Raw genomic sequence first — 20,877 nt, forward strand, 5'->3', positions numbered from 1 at the left:
GAACTGGGCCTGAAGGCAGAGTGTGTGACCCGGGTCTCTGAGTCCTCAAAGGATTAGGGTTACAAGTGACCCTCGAACAACACAGCACTGAACCACACGGGTCCACTTACAGCCAAATTTTTTAAAAATAAAAGTTAGACCGAGTGTGCCTGCCTCTCCCCTGCCTCCCCTTCCACATCCTCGGCCCCTTCGCCCTCTGCCACCCAGAGCCTGCAAGGCCGACCCCTCCTCTTCTTCCTCCTCCTTGGCCTACGCAATGTAAAGACCATAAAGATGAAGACCTTTATGATGATCCATTTCTACTTGAGGAATAGTAAATATATATTCTCTTATAATTCCCCCTCTTTTTTTCTGAGGCAGAGTCTCATTCTGTTGCCCAGGCTGGAGTGCAGTGGCGTCGTCATAGCTCACAGCAACCTCAAACTCCTGGGCTCAAGCGATCCTCCACCTCGGCCTCCCAGAGTGCTGGGATTACAGCAGCATGAGCCACCATGCCTGGCCTCTTAACAATTTTCTTAATAACATTTTCTTTTCTCTAGCCTACTTAATTGTAAGAACACAGTGTATAATACATACAATATACAAAAATGTATTAATAATCTATCTATGCTATCCGTGAGGCATCCAGTCAACAGTGGGCTGTTAGTAAAGTTTTGGGGGAGTCAAAGTTATATGCAGATTTTTGACTGCGTGGGTGGTCAGGGTCCCCAACACCTGTCTTGTTCAAGGGTCACCTGTACTTTAGACAGTGCTCACTCACTCACACTTACTGGGTGACTGGAGATTTAAGCAGTTACATAACTTTCTACTTGAAAATGTAAAAACAGGGATTACATTCAGATCTGTCTGACTCCAAACTGATGGTTCTTTCCTTCCCGTGACTCTCTCGTGCACCCTTCGTGATGGATTAATTAATTAATCAAACCAATTGTTGGATTCCACTTGTATGGGGACACAAAGACAAAGAAGACGTGCTGGTGGCTCAGGATCCTTCTGTGTTGGGAATGGGGACTGGTGACAGAGAGAGGTAAACAGATTCCCCCTGTGAGGTGTACCACTGGATGGGGGCACACTGGGTGGGAACAGAGAGCCACTTTGCCCGGGGTGCTGGGAAGGCTTCTTGGAGGAGGTGACTTTAATCTGGGTCTTTTCAAGAAACTTAATGATGCTGGGCAAAGTGCTCTCCCAGGCCAGAGAGGAAAACAAACGTGAGTGAGATGAGGAGGGTGAGGACGACTTTGAGGGTGGTGGGTGAGCCAGGTGTAGACACAGCCTTGGTATTAGGTGGGTTTTAGTCTGTGCTGTGAGAGATGCCCACTTTTTCATTGATGTTGAGAGAAAGAAAAGGATGTATGCCCACCTGGGAAAAGAATGAGAAGCTAGGCTAGGAATAAGGAGAGTATCTGATTTCTCTCCCTTTCTCTGCCTATCGTCCAGCAAGCAGAATGGAAGTGTGTTCGGGCACAGAAGGAGGACAAACTACGTGCCAGGCAGAGGGGACAGTGTGGGTTCGAGCATAGTAGCACAATAGAGCATGTGCATTCATGAGTTTGTATTAGTTTTTGCTGTATAACAAACCAGCTCAAAGCTTAGTGACTTAACCAACAGTTACCATTTTTAAAAATGATTTTGTGAGTTGACTGAGTGATTCTTCTGGTCGAGGATGGTGTTACCTACATGGCGGGGTCCTCAGCTGCGATCTCTTTCCCTGTGGGCCTTATCCTCCAGGAGTCTAGCTGGGGCTTGTAAACATGGAGGGGGAAGAGCTGGCAGCAAGAAAGGGCTTTTCCAGCCTTGCCTGCTTCACATTTGCTAATGTGCCACTGGCCAAAGACAGTTTCATGGCCAGCTGAGAAAAAGCAGAGAAATAAGCTCCCTTCTTACTGGGAGGAGCTGAATGGGGAGGATGGGGGACATCCAGCGATCTTGGTGCATGTGGCAGGTGCTGGAGAACAGGACATTGAAGGCTGCAACTTTATTTTGTAGGTGACGGGGGCCCACGAAGGGATTCAAGCAGGGGAGCGAGTACAGGCCCAGCTCTGCATTTTACAAAGCACATTCTGTTGGCCGTAAGAAGACTGGACTGGAGGGAGGTGAAATTCAAGGCAAAGCACCCAGTAGGTCGTCGTATTTCAGGAACACGGGGTCAAGGCCTGAACGGACAGTGTCGCTGAGCTGCGTGAAAGCAGGGCCTTGACCTGCTCTTGTCTTCAGCCCAGTGACCAGCACAGCATCCGGTCTGGAGTTGGTGCTCACTGGGTGCTCCCGTGAGTGTTGTGTGGCGAGCAGAGCATGGCCGGGCAGCGGGTTCGGGGCGCGATCACCAGGGCGTTCCTGATGGGCAGCAGCAGATGGAAAGAACGAGGTGGGTGTGAGTGCTCAGGAGTTTGCTCGTGTCAGCCAAGGAGGTGAGGACGGCTGTGTGCGGTCAAGGTTGGTGACGGGGCATTGGGATGCTCACCTTTCTGTCCATCTTCTGTCGTCTCCTTCATGTTAAGGAGGCTCTCTGAGATGACCTTGGGTAAACTCACTTCTTTCACCAGAGCCTCAGTTTCCAAATTCTGTAAAATGGAGATGGCAACTCCAGGCGTCAGGCAGCACCAATAACATACTTTGAGGAGAAACTACGAGAGAACCCCACTTAAAGGGCAGCCCTGTCTCCAGGGCTGAGGGCCCTCGGACAAACCTGCCATGTCCAGGGCAGGCTGGGTGAGTCCGAGCAGGTTCTTGTCCTTAGTGGAGATTTTTCTACTGGGAGCTTCGTAGCAGTGATGCTCAATGTTATTGCTATTCTGCATGTCCAAAGCGTGCGAGTCTCCCTAATGAGATAATCTACTTAATGTGCGGGTGACGTAGGCAGCATCAAGGCTATTACGCTCATTTCCCAGATGATGGACGTCCCATTGGAGGTGGCAGTGATTGGCAGGAAAAGACTCAGCAAAGACTAGGTCAGAACTCGGAAATCTGAATTCTGCCCTCAAGGTCATGGCCTTTCTCCAGTGGAAGCTCCAATACAGGCTTCTCAAGTTCACCAGCACTCCAGCACTGGCCAGGTTTTCAGAGCCGTTTCTCTACAACAGTCACTGAAAAGCAAATGTTTCAATTAACGGAAAGGCTTTTCCATAAGAGGGATTTGTATGAGATCAGAAGGGTTTCTAACTGGGACAGGCCTGCAAGCTGTGAGTGCTGTTTTTCTGGCATATTGAACATTATACATAATCTGCATATTAGTGCCCCAATGCACAATTCATATGGTAATGCCATTAATTGCATATTACCTAGGCTGCCTAATGAACATTACATAGGTTTTTAATGGATGTAGTTATTATAATTGAATTCAATTATATCCCTGCTATGAGAGTGAAGTCAATAGACAGAGCCCACAGGGTCCGGGAGAAAGGAAACAGGTGTTTGCAGGGAGGACAACTCGTGAAATGGAGCAGGGGGAAGGGAGAAGCCAAGGGCCTGGTATGGCTTGCTTGGCTGGGCGCTTTGTAGGCCCCAGATGGTGGTGCACACAGCAGGGCGAACAGCAGGCTGTGTATGCACAAAGACAGATCTCCCGCTTGCCCCTCTGCTCTGGGTTTGGGACAGGGTGCGGGCCTGGAGCCTCTGAAGCCAGCCACGCCCACGCTGTAACAGGACACTTTCCTCCAGGCTGACCCAAAGCCAGAGGGTGGTTGCATCACTTCCTCTGGCACGGCAGAGGCCACGTGACCCTAGCATCTGCGCTCGACAGGGATGCCGGGGAGCCCTGCCTGCCCGTGACGCTGGCGCAGGAGGTCCTGGGCCCGGTGGTGCTTCTGTTGTCCAAATTCTGTGTCTGGAGTGGAAAAGGCAGAGCTCGCTGCAGCAGCTGCTGCTGTTCTGCTGGTCACAGAGGCCGGGTGCTCACACCCTCTACCCTCTGGAGGGGTAGCCCCACGTGCACAGAGAACGGGGGAAGGAAGAGGGTTTGGACTTCCAGAGACTCCCCTTCCTGGGAAAGAGAAATGTGCCCCCGATACGATGAGCACCTGCTGTGGACTAGGCGTTGCTGTTACCTTCTCTTCTCTTTGCTGGGAAAGAGGAAGGATTTCTCCCATTTGGTTGAAGTGATACTAAAAAACTCTAGAGAGGTTAGAAATTTCCCCAAGGAGACACACACACACACACACACACACACACACGCACACAGCTAATTGGAGCTGAGATCAGGACTTGAACTTAGGCCTGTCTTACTCCAAAGGTTACGGCATCCAATTATTCCAGGCTGCCTTGATGTGGTCCTTTGCTCTGGTCCTCTTTGTGAAAGCCACTCTAGAAGTTTAGGCTACAATAACAATGGAAGAAAAAACTTGGCACAGACATCAGGATAGAGAGAAAAGGAATATTTTTTTCCTGAAACACAGAGAGGCCAGGCGCGGTGGCTCATGCCTGTAATCCTAGTACTCTGGGAGGCCGAGGCGGGAGGATCGCTTGAGCTCAGGTGTTCGAGACCAGCCTGAGCAAGAGCGAGATCCCGTCTCTAAAAATAAAATAAAATAAAATGAAAAATCCACAGACAGAGAAACTGATTTTCCCAGTAACCTTCTTGCAAAGTACAGATCTGCGTGTCTCTTCTTCTGCCTGTCTTTCTTCTACTCTCATTGACTGCCGCTTTGCTAAGTTAGGCAGGCTAGGAATACACTTTCTATTTAGAAAGTGAATGCAGCCAGATTTGGGCTCTGGCCTGGGGGCTGACTCACTTTTGCTGGGATGACACATTCACTGCGCATGTTTCACAATTTTCAGAAACACCAGATTTATTTCTGTCAATACCCAGAGCCCCACTTCGCCATCCACCTAAGGCCACACACTGAGGCGTTGCTATTTTTTTTCCCTGGGGCCTAAATGGATGGGAAGACTTCCCATGCCTGAAACATCACCCTCGTTTGTAAGCAGAGAAAGTCTGGCCAAGAATCGCAGTGTTTTTGACCAGAATCTGGCCAGCTTTCAGTAGCTCCATGCCAAAGCCGTACCAGCCAGAGAGATGGCTGCGAGTGCAGAGGGGGTTTGAGGCTTGAAAACAAGGCAAAAAATAAAATAAAATAAAATAAAATAAAAAGTGGGGGGTCAGAAAACATGCAGAGGCAGAACAGGGAGGAGAGAATGAGGGTTGACTAAGTTAGTCTGGACAGGAGGAAGAGAGGGAGTTTAATAAGAGAGAGGCAGCAACGGAAGTAATGAAGGCTGGATCAGGAAAGAGGCAGGGAGAGATGAACTCATTTTAACTAATCAACTACTATACGAGTGCCAAGGATTGTTGGGATGCTTCTGCACATCACGTTCCTTAATTCTCACAACCATCTTGTGGGTAAGCGTTATTAGGGCTCATTACTATTAAAGAGGAAGTAGTGGGCTCAGGAAGCTGAAATCTCACGCCCCAGACTATGCTGACAACACAGGCCAGAGGGAGGGATTTGAACCCAGGGTCTCCCTGACTTATCAAAGCCTGGAGGACGCTGCTGGTGGTGATCCGGGAGCTTGATGGGAGGCCCCGTGATCTGGACGGCCTGTGTCAGTCTCCTCTAAGGGGGTTGTTTACACACTTAGACATTTAAGTGCTTAGGACTTGAAGGGCCTGCCACATACACAAGGCTCTGGATTCAGAGCTATCTGGAAACTTTCTCCAGGGTAAACAAAAACAACCACTTGGACAATTTTGCTAACAAATCTCTCTCCAAAAAAGAAAAGGAAAGGAAAAGGGAAAGTGATGCTATTTTTTCCCCCTCCGAAGTAAAGGTTACAACAACATTTTCTTTGAGCTGATGTGAGAGCAGCCAGCAGACATTTCTCTGGTAACCATCTCCATGTGTCTGTGTGGAAAGTACCTTGCAGTGACTAAGCATTAGTCGAGGTGATTCACTTGTCACTCTGCTTGGGGACTTTGGTCTTGTTCTGGCACTTGCAGAGTGTTTGCATCAGCTTCGGACCGAGGCCCTCCCTGCAGGGCACAGGTGCCTGAGAATGCACCCTTTCTCTGCTCACATGGTGGGCAAGAACGACAGGTTCTCTCCGGACTCCTGGCAAGACTTCTAGGAAGTCATAGTGGGGAACTTCCTTGGCAGCTGCGGAGTCAGGGGTCTGAGGTGGTGTTTAGGCCTTGGGATGAAACGGAACTCATTTACTGAGCATCCAGGAAATGCCGGAAGTCTTCTCCTAAGTTGTCTCATTCTCCCTCATGGTAATCCCAGGAAATGTTGCCTTCCTTCCTCATCAAAAATGAGGCCCTCAGGGGGAAAGAGGGCCCAAGATAACAGGGCTGGGAGGAGCCCTGCGACTCCAGTGAAGCAGGAGTCTCCATCGCGCCACAGCAGGGCCTGAAGGGGACCCGCCTCTTCCAAGGGTCATTCTGCTTGATAATTCTTTTTAAATTTACACTTTTTATTAAAATTATATACACACAGAAAAGGGCACATATCATAAGAACCCAGCTGGATAAATGTTTACAAACTAAATAGAGCCTGTCATCATTATCCCCTGGTCAAGAAACAGAACATTACCTGCGGTGGCTTGTCTCCAAGATGGCTGCCATCAATTCGTTCCCTCCTCGTGCGTTCATACCCTTCCCCTGGGGAAGCTGGATCTCTTTCTCTCCTTGAGAGTGACTTCTTTGACCAACAGAATGAAGTGGAAAGGATGCTAGGGTTAGGTCATAAGAAATCTTGTGGCTTCCACTTGGGTCTCTTGGAAACTCTCTCTGGGAGCTCAGAACCACCCTGAGCCCGCCATGTTGGAGAGGCCACATACCCGTTGACAGTTCCAGTGGAGCCCAGACGTCCTGTGATCCCTGCCAAAGCATGAAACTTGTGAGGAGAGCTTTCTTAGACCGTGCAAACCAGCCCATTTGCCAGCGGAAGACCACTGAGTGGTCTCTCTCAAAACCGTCAAAACCACATGGAGCAAAAGAATCATCCAAATTCCTGACCCACAAAATTATGAGATACAGCGAAATGATTGTCGTTTTAAGTTCTGGGGTAATTTATTCGGCAGTGATAGATAACTGAACAGATTAGTCACTGCAGAAGCCCTGGTGACACTGTCCTGTCACTGTGTTCCCTCCTGTGGTAACCATGTACCGGCTCCCTGTGCCATAGATTGGTTTTGCCTGTTTTTTGTACTTTCTATCGATAGAATCATACAATATTTTTGTGTGTGTGTATCTGGCTTCTTTGGCTCAGTATTATGTTTATACAATTCTTCTCTAATGTCACATGTAGCTGCAGATCATCATTCTCATCACTGTATTCCAATGTGTATATTTATTTATCCATTCCACTGTTGATAGACATTTGAGTTGTTTCCAGCTTTTGGCTGTTATGAATAGCACTGCTATGAAAATTTTTGTATGTTGCATTTCTGTTGGATACATACCCCAGAGAGGAATTGGTGGGGGATAAGTTGTTTTTAGGTTTTGCAGATATTGCCACTCAGGTTTTCAAAGTGGTGGTACCAATTTTTATTCTTAGCAGCAGCATTTGACAGTTGCTCCATATTCTCCTTAGAACTAGCTATTTGCTGCCTTTTCCATGTTGTGTTTGAGAATTGCATACAATTTGCTAGCACACAACAAATAGCAGCGCTGTCCACCTGCCAATATGGCATCTGAGCCATACAAGTTAAATGCAGAAAAACTGAGCTCCCTTGACCCAGATGGACTCCTACCATAAAAAGGAAAGAATGTTATAATCATTTATTCACATCCAGAAAGAAGATTGCTGGGTTCAGTGTCCACTGCCTTATTTGTCGGGAGAGTTTCTGTTTTGTAAGTCAGGCACTCTGAAAATGTGATAGAGGAAGTAATTGGGATTCTGACTATTTTCTTCATTCTTGGGCCCTGAGTCATCTCCAGGCCACGGGGTATTTGCAATAAGGTGAGGCAGAGCATGGTGATTGGGCTTATTTTAGGGCAATCTGATGGCTGGGTCATAAAACCCCGTTCAGGGGACTTGAATTTTCAGCCTGCCAGACGCTCCATGACTCACAAGTTTGTGCTTCCTAATTGATGTGACAAGACATCCGGGTACACTAAACTCAAAATTACAAGGAAAAAAAACAGAAGCGTGACTGATTTGGATAGATGTATTGAGCTTATGTCAACAGGAAAAAGTGCTGTCCTCTTGTTGCTAAATTGCCCCAAATCCAGTGGAATCACAGATTCTAAGCAATGGCAGAAATTTGGTGTGATGGTTACTTTTTGGGTCAACTTTGAGAGGCTGTAGAACTTAATTATTTTATGTAAACATTAATCTAGATGTTGCTGTGAAGGTATTTTGTAGAGGTGGTTAAAACCCACAATCAAGTGACTTTTGAGTAAAGGAGAGTACTGGGCCTCATCCAATCCATTGGAGGCCCTAAGAGCAAAAACTGGAGAAGGCAAAATTCTGACTCAAGACTGCCGCATCAACTCTTGCTTGAGTTTCCAATCTACTGGCTTGGCCAATCAATTTCCAATCTGATAGCCCCACAATTCTTAATACATGAGTCAATTCATATATATATATATACGTACACACACACACATACACGCATACATGCATACAAATATATGTGTGTGTGTGTATATATATATATATGTGTGTGCATATACACACATATATAGATAGATGAATGGATAGAGAGATCAATATATAGGTAGATGGATGGATAGATACCCTATTGGTTTTGTTTCTCTGGAGAATCTTGACTGATACTTATGGTATAAATGAAATGAAACACTCTGAAATCTTCAGATCTTGATCAGAGCTCAGCCTATACTAAGTTTCTACGATGTCCTTGGAATGGGCTTTGGAGGGTAGGTATGATTTTCAAGCACCTGCCATGCTCAGCCTGACTCAACTGTAAGAAAAATGAAGCCGAAAGCCACCCTAATGACTACGCAGAAAAAGTTCTTGATAATAAGTTGAGATGTCTATTGAATCCTGTGGCCAAACTCTAGACCATGTTTTTCTGCATCTGGTTCTATGGAAATCTTTCTTTCATGAGCAGACTAAGGCTATAGCTGAAAGCAGCTCTCTCTGATGTAATCTGGAGTCAGCACTGAGAGGTCCTCCCAGTTCTGATCATCAGTTCTCTCCAAACCCATTCAGTGTGAAAATACCAATGTTTTCACCAACTTAGACTGAGCAGTGATCAGCACAAGGCTTATAATAATGGTTGTATGGTTTGCTTTTGTATAAATACAGTCATTGAAGTAATTATTGAAAATAATTGAAAAATTTTTATATTAATGATTTGAAAAATAATCTTATTTCTCAATAGTTAACTGCTTATTTTTGCTCACTGCTACAAAAATAATCAATATGGCGCCCATACATGGATTTCTGAGATGTGTTGTATGATGACAAAACAAACAGAGACAAAGCAACCCACCCCGAGTGTTTTTGTACCAGATCTTGCTGTTTCAGGATTCTAGTGACCCTGATGTGCAACCTTCGATGGATCACTTAGCGCCTCTACACCTGAGTTTTATGGACACCAGAGCAGGGAAGAACTTATGAGGTCATCTCATTTTGACATTAACAAAATGAGATAAAACTCGCACAGCATATTTCCTCGCAGAAATAGACAGCAGCAACATCTTTAAGAGATCTGTAGGCCACACCCTATCCACACAGACGCTGGGTTTTATAAGTCATGGACTCCAATGCTTCTAGCCCTCTGTAGAAAAAGTGGCAGTTGTCATTTGTGATTTTGATACTGAACTCTGAACAAGCTCAGTTTTATCTACCGTTTGCTTGGGGAGGTTTTATACACAAATCAATATCAAAGTGCTTTAAACACCCTGTAACATGCATTTGTGTCCTCATGTACACACACAAATAAGACACATCTGCAAACATCGGGGGACATTCTTGCTGCACAGCCGGGGCCAAGGGCCTCTTGTAGAGAGACTGGGGAGGCTCCGTCTCCTGCAAAGGTATTTTTATTGGTCCCTTGGCTCCAGGTGCTCTCATGTCAACACACTGTCCCATGCTCTTTCAGATTTTAATATTCAGCCACATCTCTCCCTTCATGCAGAACTGACAACAGCTCTCATTTCCTGTGGCATAAAACCCAAACTCCTTAGCCTGGCAAACACAGTCCTCAAAGGTCCTCCATGATATCGGCCTGCTTCTCTCTCCATCTATACCTTCACCATCCCTACCTTATCCCAACTGTCCAGTGACACACAAAACGAAGCCCGCTCTTCTCCAGATATGCCAGCATCGTCCCATCATCCACACCTTCCTTCACGCTATTGCCCTTGACTTTGCCCTTCTCATTCCTTCCGCCTGGCAAAACCTATCTTCTATAAGCCAGCTCAGGCATCACTTCCTCACTAAATCCTTTCAGGATTTCCTGAGATTATTTTTCTGTTAACTTGCTCCTGTAGCAGATTTCATGGGTTTCAATGATGACGCTTATTACGTTGGATCGAATTGGGTTTTCTTTGTATTAATACACCGGTTTCCCCCTTTAGACTGTGAGCTCACTGAGGGGAGAGGCCAAGTCTTGTTCCCAGGTTGGTCCCCATCACCCAGCCCAGAGCTGTGCATAGATGACTGTGGGCACAAGTCAGGCTACTAGTTGAGGAGCACATGATAAATATATTTATTCTTTTACTCATTTATGAAACATATCTATTGGAATGTTGCCTCTGAAGCGCACACACAGAGCAGTAAAAATAAGAGGCACGGCTCTATTTCTGAAGAAGCTGACAGTCTAGAGGACAAACAGACATAAAGTTGACATCTACGTCGACATCCAGGGGGATCATGTGACGGCTGAAGTGGGACTCATGTCTGTTCTTCCCTGGCCGCGCTGTCGTGGAGGCGCACGCTGATGTGAAGTTGCCTCTCTGAGCCATCGCCTGGAGAACAGCTGCCCTGGGGAGTATTCAGGACCGGTAAAACCCTGTCTGTGAGCAAAAAACCTTTGTGCTTTTAAGCCACTGAGATTTGGGGGGTTCTTTGTCACTGCAGGATAACCCATTCTATCCAGCTGATTTTCAACTTGTGGTGCAAATCTTTTTAAAGACAGGAGAAGAGATCTTGTCTGAAATGCTGGCTTATGCTCTGGGAAAACAATCCTGTTTTGAGGTTGCCAGCTATCTTTCTATTCTTCAACATGACAGCCAGGATCTGAATCTAGGAGTCAGGGACTCTATCCATTCTGGCCTAAGAGAGGACCCACTGGAAATTTCCCTTTCAGTGTCATTGTGGATGCTATCCAGGGTAGTCAAGTCTGGTGAGGTCCGTGTGAAGGGCTCTGACCTTGGCCAGGAGTCCACCTGTTTGCTGTCCTTGAGGAGAGGCCAGGAAGCCCCCTGTCTCCTCATCGCCCTGCTGAGCTGACTGCTCCCAGGACTTGGGGCCTGGGTATAGAAGAAGGCAGAGACCCAGACATCAAGGTCAACACTGAAGGTGGTGATGAGCAATCTTGCTTTGACCTGGAGTGTTGGTGCAAATGGATCCACTCGCCATTTCTCTCTAACAGCGGGAACCTGGCCCCACTGGTGTGTGTGTGTGTGTGTGTGTGTGTGTTCTCAAAACAATTCTCTGAGACTTGTCTCATAGCTCCATTTTACGAAGTGGAAACTAAGGGGCAGAGAGGCTAAAATACTCAAACCAACATCATGGCTATTTAGTTACACAGCTAGAATTCAAAAAGAGGTCTTTTAGATGTCCAAGCTTTGGTTCTTTCCACTACCACACGATTGCTGTAGAAACGAGTTTCAGCAAACACGTGTTGGGCACCTTTCTGTGGCAGGCATTGTGTGAGTACCAGGCACGAATGTCCACAAAGCTCAGTCTCTGCTTTCAAGGAGTTCTTCTTCTTGTTGGGGACCCAGGCACACAAATGAATGATTATAGCAGAGTCAAAAATGCCACGTGTAAAGAAGAATGGGGAGGAACCATCAGGGATGGCTTCCTGGAGCAGGGGATACATGCTGAGACCTGAAGCGTGAGGTGGAATTGTCTGGGCAGCGACAGAGAGGAGGGAAGAGAATTCTAAGCAAACTCAGGCATGTGCAAAGGCACTGAGGTGTGAGGCAGCAGGACCTGGTGGAGAACTGAAAACCTAGTTGGTGTGACGTAGAGCCATAGGCAGGGGATTTAAAATTCTCTGCAAGCAACCGGCAATTGTCTGAGTTTTGTGGGGGCCTTGAATAATTTAGATAATTGCAACACGTCTTCCCTTGGCGTAACATCAAAGTCATCTCTTCTCAGCAGCTCCTGAAGTTGCTGAGGACGCTGGCTCAGGGCCACTTACCACCACCCCAGCTGGACTGGCGGCAGGCCCGCCGTGAAGCCAGTGACGGCAGTGCCCTGCAGGTACCAAACTCATTCCAGGTAGGCAGAGCTAGAGCCTGACAGCCTCCCAGGGGCCCCCACAGAAGGGAACAACACCAATTTTAAGGGAGAAGGTAATTAGCTTTGTTTGGCGAGACTTCTATGGAGTCTGTGCTGTGCTAGTCACTTTAAATATTATCTCATTTGATTCTTGCAACCATCCCAAGCGGAGAACCTTCTCCTTCTCATTTTATAGGTGAAACTTGGCTTTTTGGGGTCTTACATGGCTTGTCCTGGGTTTCACAGCTGGGGTTCACACGCGAGCTTGTCCATCCCTTGCACTCAGCCAGTCCTGCTTTTGTGAATTCTGCTTGTGGATTTTACTTAGATTCAAAATGAAGGGACCCATTCTATTAAGTGAAGTATCCCAAGAATGGAAAAAGAAGCACCACATGTACTCACCAGCAAACTGGTTTCCCTGAGTGCACATTTGGGATTCACACCAATTGGGTATTGGACAGAGGTCGGGGCTGGGTGGAAGGGATGGGTGTATACCTACTTGATGAGTGCGATGCGCACTGCCTGGGGAATGGACACGTTTGAAGTTCTCTCTGGGGGGGATGGGGTGGGGGGAGGGGAGGAGTGCACACCTACATGATGAGAGTGATGTGCACTGTCTAGGAAATGGACACAACTAAAGCTCAGACTCGGGGGGATGGGGAGGCATGGGCAATGTATACAGCCTGATCTTTTGTACCCCCTTGATGAGCTGAAAAACAAACAAAAAATAAAAATAAAAAAAAAAAAAACAAAAAAAAACAAAATGAAGAGCAATCGCCCCTCAAATGGGCGTATTTAGTATTCCTTAAATTTCATACGAAATGAAACTCATTCTTGAACCGCTTTGGTGGGCCTTGGCTTTTCCTGACCACCTCGCCTGGGGACCAGGCTGGCAAGGCCATTTTTGACAGTCCCTTTGCTGGGTCAGGCCGCACTGCCTTTGAGGCTCCGTCCTGCCTAAGCTACTATGGTGACAGAAATGGTAACTCCTACTTATTTTTAATCCTGGCCTTTAACCCCAGAAAGTCACAACTGGGCTCTTGGAACAGGTTTCCCCCAGAATAAAGGGAGGAGAGACCTGAAGCATTCAAATGGGGAAGTGGTTCAAGAGGAGAGAGGGGAGGAGTGGGGTTTCTGGGGTGGCAGAGGTCTTGGGGGCCCGGCTGGAGGAGGGATCCCGGAGGGAGACCCAGCGCATGCAGGGGGCGGGGCAGCATGCAGGGCCAGGGCGCCAAACGTGGATGTGGCTTCCAGGCAAGGGATTGCAGAGAGGATGAAGGGGGAGGCCGGGATTGGAGCCCCAGGAGCGGGAAGTCAGCGAGGAGTGGCGGCCGGTGGTGTGTTTTGGTTCTGCTTTCAGAAGTACAGCAGTGGTTTGGCTGCAACATTCAAAGACCTGAAAATATGGAAGCAGCCTTTGGGGAAGAGGACTGCCGAGAATAGCGGTAGCGAATTCGGGAAGTGCTGAGCCAGGGGCTCCTCGGTGGAGCCGAGCCGGGGCTTCTTTCCGGAGCCCGTCAGTCTACGAGAAGAGGACATCCCGTTCCGAACCGTCCCAGGCCTGCCAGCGTCACCCAGCTGGTTCTCTCTGTCTTTTGCCCAACGTCTTCACTCCAGACTTGCCCACATCAGCTTGATACACTTCGCAAACCTTAAGGGGCCATAAAAGAAAAGTTGCTGCTAATAATATTGATTATGTATGTATTTATTCAGCAGGATTTATTGTGATCTAATCTGTGCCAAATCCTGGAATTCAAAGGTGAATTGAAACTCACTGCTTGATGAAATTATACAGTACAGTGTGACCAGATGTATAAAGAAGCACACACAGAGAGCTATGGGGCCCAGAGAGGGGAGAGGCTGAGCGGGCCCTGGGAGAGTCAAGGTCACCTTCCCAGTGGGTTTGCAAAGATATGCATGTGACCTTGACCAAGAGGAAAGCAAAGGGCAGGCCAGGCAGAGGGGTTGCCTGTGCTGAAAGAGATGTCAATATTTGGCATGATCGGAAAGAGCTAGGAGTAGGCAAAGATGAGGCCAGGAAGATAACAGGGGCATGAAAGCCAAGCTAGAGAACTTGCATTTTATTCCTCAGGCCTTGGAAAGAAAGGAGGGTTTTTATGTAAAAGGTAAACGGGATCTTAACACTGTATTTCAGGATACCAAATGTAGCATAATTATGGTAATAATAATATTAATTACAAATGATGATGGTGGTGGAAAGGCAAATAACAAATCCATCCATCGTAGGTCAAAGGTGAAGGGCGGTCGCTCCCATGGTTATGTTGCATTCCGTGTGACTCCTTCATGGGGGGCTGCAGAGAGAGATTCTCCTGCTGGCCTTGAAGAAGCAAACTGCCACATTGTGAACTGCTTATGGAAAGCGCCTTGTGGCAGGGACTGTGCCAGTCTCTGGGACCTGTGGTTGGCCTCCAGCAAACAGCCAGTGAAAGCTGTGGCCCTCAGTGATACATTTGCAAGGAAATGAATTCTGCCAACAACCTGGATGAGCTTGGAAGCAAATTGTTCTCCAGTTGAACCTCCAGATGAGAACACAGCCTGGTTGACACCTTGTGAGACCCTGAACAGAGCCAAGTCACACCTGGACCCCTGACCCACGAAAGCTGCGAGATAAATGTGTACTGTTTTAAGCTGACAGTTTTATAATAATTTGTTACGGAGCAATAGGTTACTAATATGGATTCTCCTAATTAAGCAGTGCAGGAATCTGCTTCCAGAAGAATCTAGTGAACGTTAAGGTTTATAAAGCTGCAGGGACGCCTGCTTTTCAAGATGGTAGCATCTGCAGCTGCCCACAAAGTGGAATCTGAGAGCTGGTGCTGGCCTCCCGGTGCCCCAGCCCCTAATTGCACTGCATTGCACGTTGGCTGTTGGAGAGTAAATTTCTTAGAGTCTTAGAGGCAGGGCAGACTGGGGAAGAGCAGAACCTCAGAGTCAGGAAGGCCAGATACCGACATGAAACCTTGCCTATGTTTACCTTTCTGTGACTCAGTTTCTTCAACTGTAATACAGAGATGGATAATCTACATAGATGATATGTAGATTCATTAACCTTGAACTCATGGCCAACAACACCATAAGTCATGCCTGAATGAAGCTTATCTAAGAAATCTACTTTCTCTGTAAGACATGTCACACTCATCTCGAGCTTAAAAACACCAGATAGCACTTGAGCTCTATGCTTGGGGGTCATTTTAAATAGCAAAAATCACCAAGAAAAAGCACAAAAATGTGAAAATCGTGGCACTAAAATAGACCACAAAAAGGACACTTGTTTACAATATGAGAGCTGAACCAAGAAGGCAGAACATTGCCTCATTTAGCCTCAGCTGGGAATGCCTGTGTTGGGCCACTCAAATTTTTTGCCACTCTGTGCTTGTCAGTGAATGACTATGAAAGTGCCGAAACACTGTAAGTGTTGATACTGGGCTTACGAATAGATTTTAGCAAGTAAGCAAAGTTGCAGGTATGGAATCCTCAAATAATGTAAATCCACCATACTTGGCATAAGGCCAGGAAAAAAAAATAGCAGCTTATTATATTATTATCTGGTATAGCAGAGTCTGGCAAAGACCTATTGGGAACACCAAGAATCCAAACACCTGCTGGTGCCCATGGGGAGAGGGAGGTAAATCTGCAAGTATAAAGCCCCTCTGATCAATGCCCCAGGGATCCCTGAGTCCCTCTCTTTTCTTTCTGCCAAGCCTGCAAGGACTCCCAACCTCCTTAGGCTTAACTCTTGGGCCTCTGTGGCAAGGAGGTAGGTGAAAGTCCCAGGGCTGCACGGGGGCCTCCCGTATTGGATGCTGAGACTGCTGGCCCTCTGTGTGCCCAGGATAAGTTCTGTTCGGCACAGTCCAACCCAACCTGGCTCAGAGGTCTGCATGCCATTGCTCGTAAGCACAGGCCTGTATCCTGCCATTGTTCTGGGAAGGGCCACAGTGAGCTGGACAGGCAGGAGAATGGTATGGCAGATAGGGAGCCTGTTTCCAAACTGCCAGGTCACAGGGGAGAAAGAAGCTGACCTGCTCCATACCACACCTCCCCCTTCCTGCTCTCCATCCCAGCCCTCCTCCGGTCAGGTGGCCAGCGAAGCCCCTGGGGGTCCTTAACCTGGATTTCTGCACTTTCCCAGGAATAGAGCAGGAAAAGAAAGGGAACTCCCATTTGTCCAGCCTGCCTCTCTGCCAAGCCTGCTGCTGGCCACTTTCCACTTCCTGGCTCATGAAATCCTCCCAATAATCCTGCAGTGTCCAGAGCATCCAGGGTTATAGATGAGGAAACTGAGGTTCAGAGTGGTCCGGTACACAGCAGTGAATTCAACCTCAACCTGGTCATTTGGCAACATTAACTCAATTTGAGCAACAATGCAAAGTTCTGTCAGAGAGACTTTTCAAAGAGCATGAAAAGAGTTGCCTAAAAGCAACTTCACAGGGACCCTCTAGCAATCTTTAAGATAAAATATTAAGAAGGAGGACAATAATGACAACTTCTAACTGAGTGTTTTCTGAGTAAAGAGCACCAATCTAAGTGCTTTACGTAATTTCTGTCACTTTAATTGTTTCAGGGAGATTTTGAGGTACAGATTATCATCATAACCATTTTAGAGGTGATGCATCTGAGGCTCAGAGATGTGAGCTGATTTACCTGAGGTTACAGAGGTCGTAACTTAGGAGACAGGAGAGTGGGGACTGGAATGCAGAGCCCTCCATCTTACCTGTCATGCTAGGGGCTGGGACTGTTGCAGGGCTGCTTTCTCATTCCAGAGCCCCCTCCTGTCCCCTGGGTGTCTCTTCCGTCTCATGGAGTGCAGTAGGCAACCAAGGAGCCACAATCCCTTCTTTTGGGAGAAAAGGCCACAGCTTGCTAGGCTGAGATGCTGGACGTGCACGGTGCTGCACCCACAGTGGCTGCTGCCTGGGGACCCCATGGCTTTATCTCCACCCAAGGCTGCAGGGCTCAGAGGCCTCCCACTCACCCACCCCCTTTGGGCTCCACCATACCCCTCCTTAGTGCTTCTCTGAGGCTCCTGGACTTCTCTCCTCTTAGGCCTTTTTCCATGGAGAAGGGCAATGAAGGGAGCTCTCATTTTTTTTGGTGGGGTGTCTTCCAGTGAAAAGCCTAGAAAACATCCCAGACAAATTCTAAAAGAGCCCTACCACTTGGGAGCTACCATTTATTGAGCTCCTAAGGTATGCTGGGCCCTGTGATAACCCTACTGCACCCAGTGATGAGTACTAACAGCCTTTACAGAAGAGGCGGCTTGAGAAAGGTCAAGTCGCTTCCCCGAGACAGCAGTGGGAGGTTCCTGTGCAGCTGAGATGGGAAACCTGGGGAAGAATTATGGAGGAATCCTTGGTTTTGAAAGAATATCATCTGGTTCCTTCCCTCCTCTGCATCCCCCTCTCCTCTGCTTGTTCCTCATTGTTTTAATGCGGGATTTTCTTAGAGGGACTGTGATTTGAGCTTCCCTCTGAGGCGCCCATACTGGCCATGGTAGCAATAGACTCTTCACGCTCAGGAGGTGCCCAAACCGCAGCACTTGGGGTCCAGTAGGGAAGTATTTCTCAATCACCTGTCACTGCAGGGCAGCACGGAAGCACGGGTACAGCCCCTGCCCTGATCCTGGGGTAACAGTTAAATCGCAGGAGGAAAGGAAGGGGGACAGGTGGGGCTGAGCTCCCGACTTGCCTTGGTCCCCTGGAAACTGCCCCTCACCCGCCTGGGCTGACACAGGCTCCTTCCCACACGAATTGTGCTGAGCACACGGCCTCATACCCAGGGGAGGACAGAATGGAGCCCCACAGGCAGGCCGAATCCCGCAGTCACTCAGGCCACTCTGGTGGAGCAACAGGCTGTGGACAGTCTCGCTTGGCACCGTGAAAGGTAGTCTTGGGCTGTGCAGTCAGAAAGACCAGGGTTCCACGGTCAGTGCCACGATTTATCTGAGTGATCTTGGGCAAGTCACTCAACCTGTCTGAGCTCCAGTTCCCTTTCCCATAAAATGGAGAAAATAATGTGGACCTTATAAGACTAGGAACTCAGCAAATGTGTGTATGTTGGTACGTGCCCCATAGATGCTATTCTCCCCCCTTCTCCTCCTCCTCAAAGCAGGGCTGGGGTGAGAAGAGCTAAGAGAAGTGTCCAAATCCACCTTTTCATCAGCCTGTCCCTCCTCTTTAGGACAGAGCTAGTTCCCTGTCAAAGGGCTCCACAGCTGAGCCGTCCTCCTTTGGTCAGAGGCATAGATGGGGTTAGCCCACCCTCTGCCTCCCTGAATTAAGATAGAACCTCTCATTAGAGATACTAAGGGAAGTCCTTTAGAAGCTACAATCAGTGAGGATGAATACAAGAAAGAATTTTGGATGTGGCTAATTTCTTTATTATTAAATTTTGAGAAAAAGAATAAGCTATGTTGAGGGGAAATTGAGATCACGGGCCCTGGAGGTAATGGGCTTATAGATTCCAAGTCCTGCTGGGACACTTATTAGCCTAGTGGCCTCAGGCAAGGTATTTAACCTCTTTGTGTATCAATTTCTTAATGAGCTAAACAATAGTAATAATGAGATCTACTCATAAGGCGGTTGTTACAAAGACTGGAATACTGACCAGCACATAGAAAGTGCTCAATAAACATTACTTATTTATATATTTTATTTTACTGAGATAGAAACTGAGATGAAAAGAGGTTAGGTAGATGACTCAGGAAAAAAGGGAAAGATTTAACTTCATTAATTAGTATCCTATGAATGCTTTGTTGGCAGCTGCTCATTTAAAAAATATCTGTAATCTTGATTAGAACTATTAATTAGTGACAATGTAAATTGTGGCAAGAATATGAGCTTTGAGATTTTGCATTTATTAGGACAGAAAATAGTCTTTCAATCAGCATTTTTATAAAACTGTAAGAACTGAAAGAGGCTTTAAATTTGGGGGGTTGAGAAGATCGCTACCAGGAAAGCCACAGACACCTTTCTCCCGCAGGGTGATGCTGACTTGAAGCTTTATAGTGATGTAACCTTCATTCATTCATTCATTTATTGACTCAGCCACATTTGAGAAGCAAGTGCCTGCTTGTGTTAGGTGCTGTAGCATACCCACAAGCATACAGACAAAAGGCCAGTCCCTGCCAGCACGATGCTTAAGTCACTAGAAAGATAGACATGCAAATGGACCAGACTGTGTGTCCTGATCAATGTTTTAATGGGGACACAAATAAGGCACTGTGGGAGCCCCAGGGATGGAGCTCTCCAGCGGGAGGGAAGGTCACCTGGTGGGTTCTCGGTGTTCTCACCCAGTGGGTTCACGGTGCTGATAGCAGCTCTCACCCCGTGTTCTCCACCACCCTTGCTGGCTTTCTTATCCAGCACGTTCCAGCGAAAGGCCCCATATCATAAGAACTAACTGAGTTACTGGATGTTTATTAGGAGTCAGGCATGTGCCAGGCACTTTACATGAATTATCTTATTTAGTCATCATATTAGCCTTATGAAGGACATACTATTAGCTCCAATTTACAGAGGAGAAAAATTAAAATCAAAAAGGGTTAAATAAATCAAATAAAATCAAACAACTAGCACACGGCAGTGACTGAGCCACGGCTCAAACACGGGTCTCTCAGGCCCTAAGCACTGTGGCTGGCCTAGCCACTCCGTTCTGTGTTCATCGTATCTGCAGTTTCACTTGAAGAAGAACCTTTAAGTCAAGATACCCTGTCTGGAATGCCTGGGCTCTGAGGTTATGTGATACGGAGGAAAGAGCTTTAGATCTCGAATCAGAAAATCTGGGTCTGCATTTTCTCCTGCCTTCTAGTCATGAGATACTCGCCACCTCGAGCCACAGCTTAATCATATGCAAAAACTGGGTGTAATGACACGCATAGCCTGTCTTGGGGTCTTAGGAGGCTTCAGTGGAAGAAGAAGGAAGGATTCTGAGACAGTTTTTTGGGAAGGCCATGGAAAGCACTCTAACTAGCTTAAAAAGAAAAAACAACTTAATGTAAGGAAACGGATGCTTATAAAATCATTGGAAGTTCTAGAAAACAAGGTTGCCAATGGGTGTGGAAATAGAGTTTTCAGCATTTAATTCTCTGTAATCTGGAGAGGCTGGAATAGACATTGGGCGAACCAACAATTTGGTTCCAATGCATGTATGCAATGATTTAGCAAAGCGCCCACCCCAGCTGTACCAGAAGCCCCTACTCCAAAGATGGAACCAAGGCTGTATTGGCATCTGCCCTTCCTCACCCTACAGGGGGTTTGGAGGAGCGAGGGGTGGAGTGGGATTAGGAAGATGGGCATATCTGGAGCTTCCAGGATACAAGGGTCGGCAAAGCTGGAAACTCTACGGGAGACTGTCAGGAATTGCACCACAACTGTGAAGGCCAGGAGAGGAGAGAAGTGTGTGGAGACAAGAGTTCAAGAGCAAGGGCAGGTAGAAATCACATAGAGAATAGACCTACTCCACGAACTCTAAATTCAGCTCTGTTTGTAGCTCAGTTTCA

General features: G+C 47.3%; 1 non-coding gene across 1 annotated transcript; it reads right to left on the bottom strand.

Annotated features, from left to right (window-relative positions):
* Positions 1-17,474: 17,474 nt before the first annotated feature.
* On the bottom strand, positions 17,475-17,538 carry LOC138388942 (U7 small nuclear RNA). The gene has a single exon (XR_011234395.1). It is a non-coding gene; the product is annotated as a U7 small nuclear RNA (small nuclear RNA).
* Between the last annotated feature and the right edge of the window lie 3,339 nt (positions 17,539-20,877).

This window comes from Eulemur rufifrons, chromosome 7 (assembly GCF_041146395.1).
Source record: "Eulemur rufifrons isolate Redbay chromosome 7, OSU_ERuf_1, whole genome shotgun sequence".
Taxonomy (NCBI): Eukaryota; Metazoa; Chordata; class Mammalia; order Primates; family Lemuridae; genus Eulemur; species Eulemur rufifrons.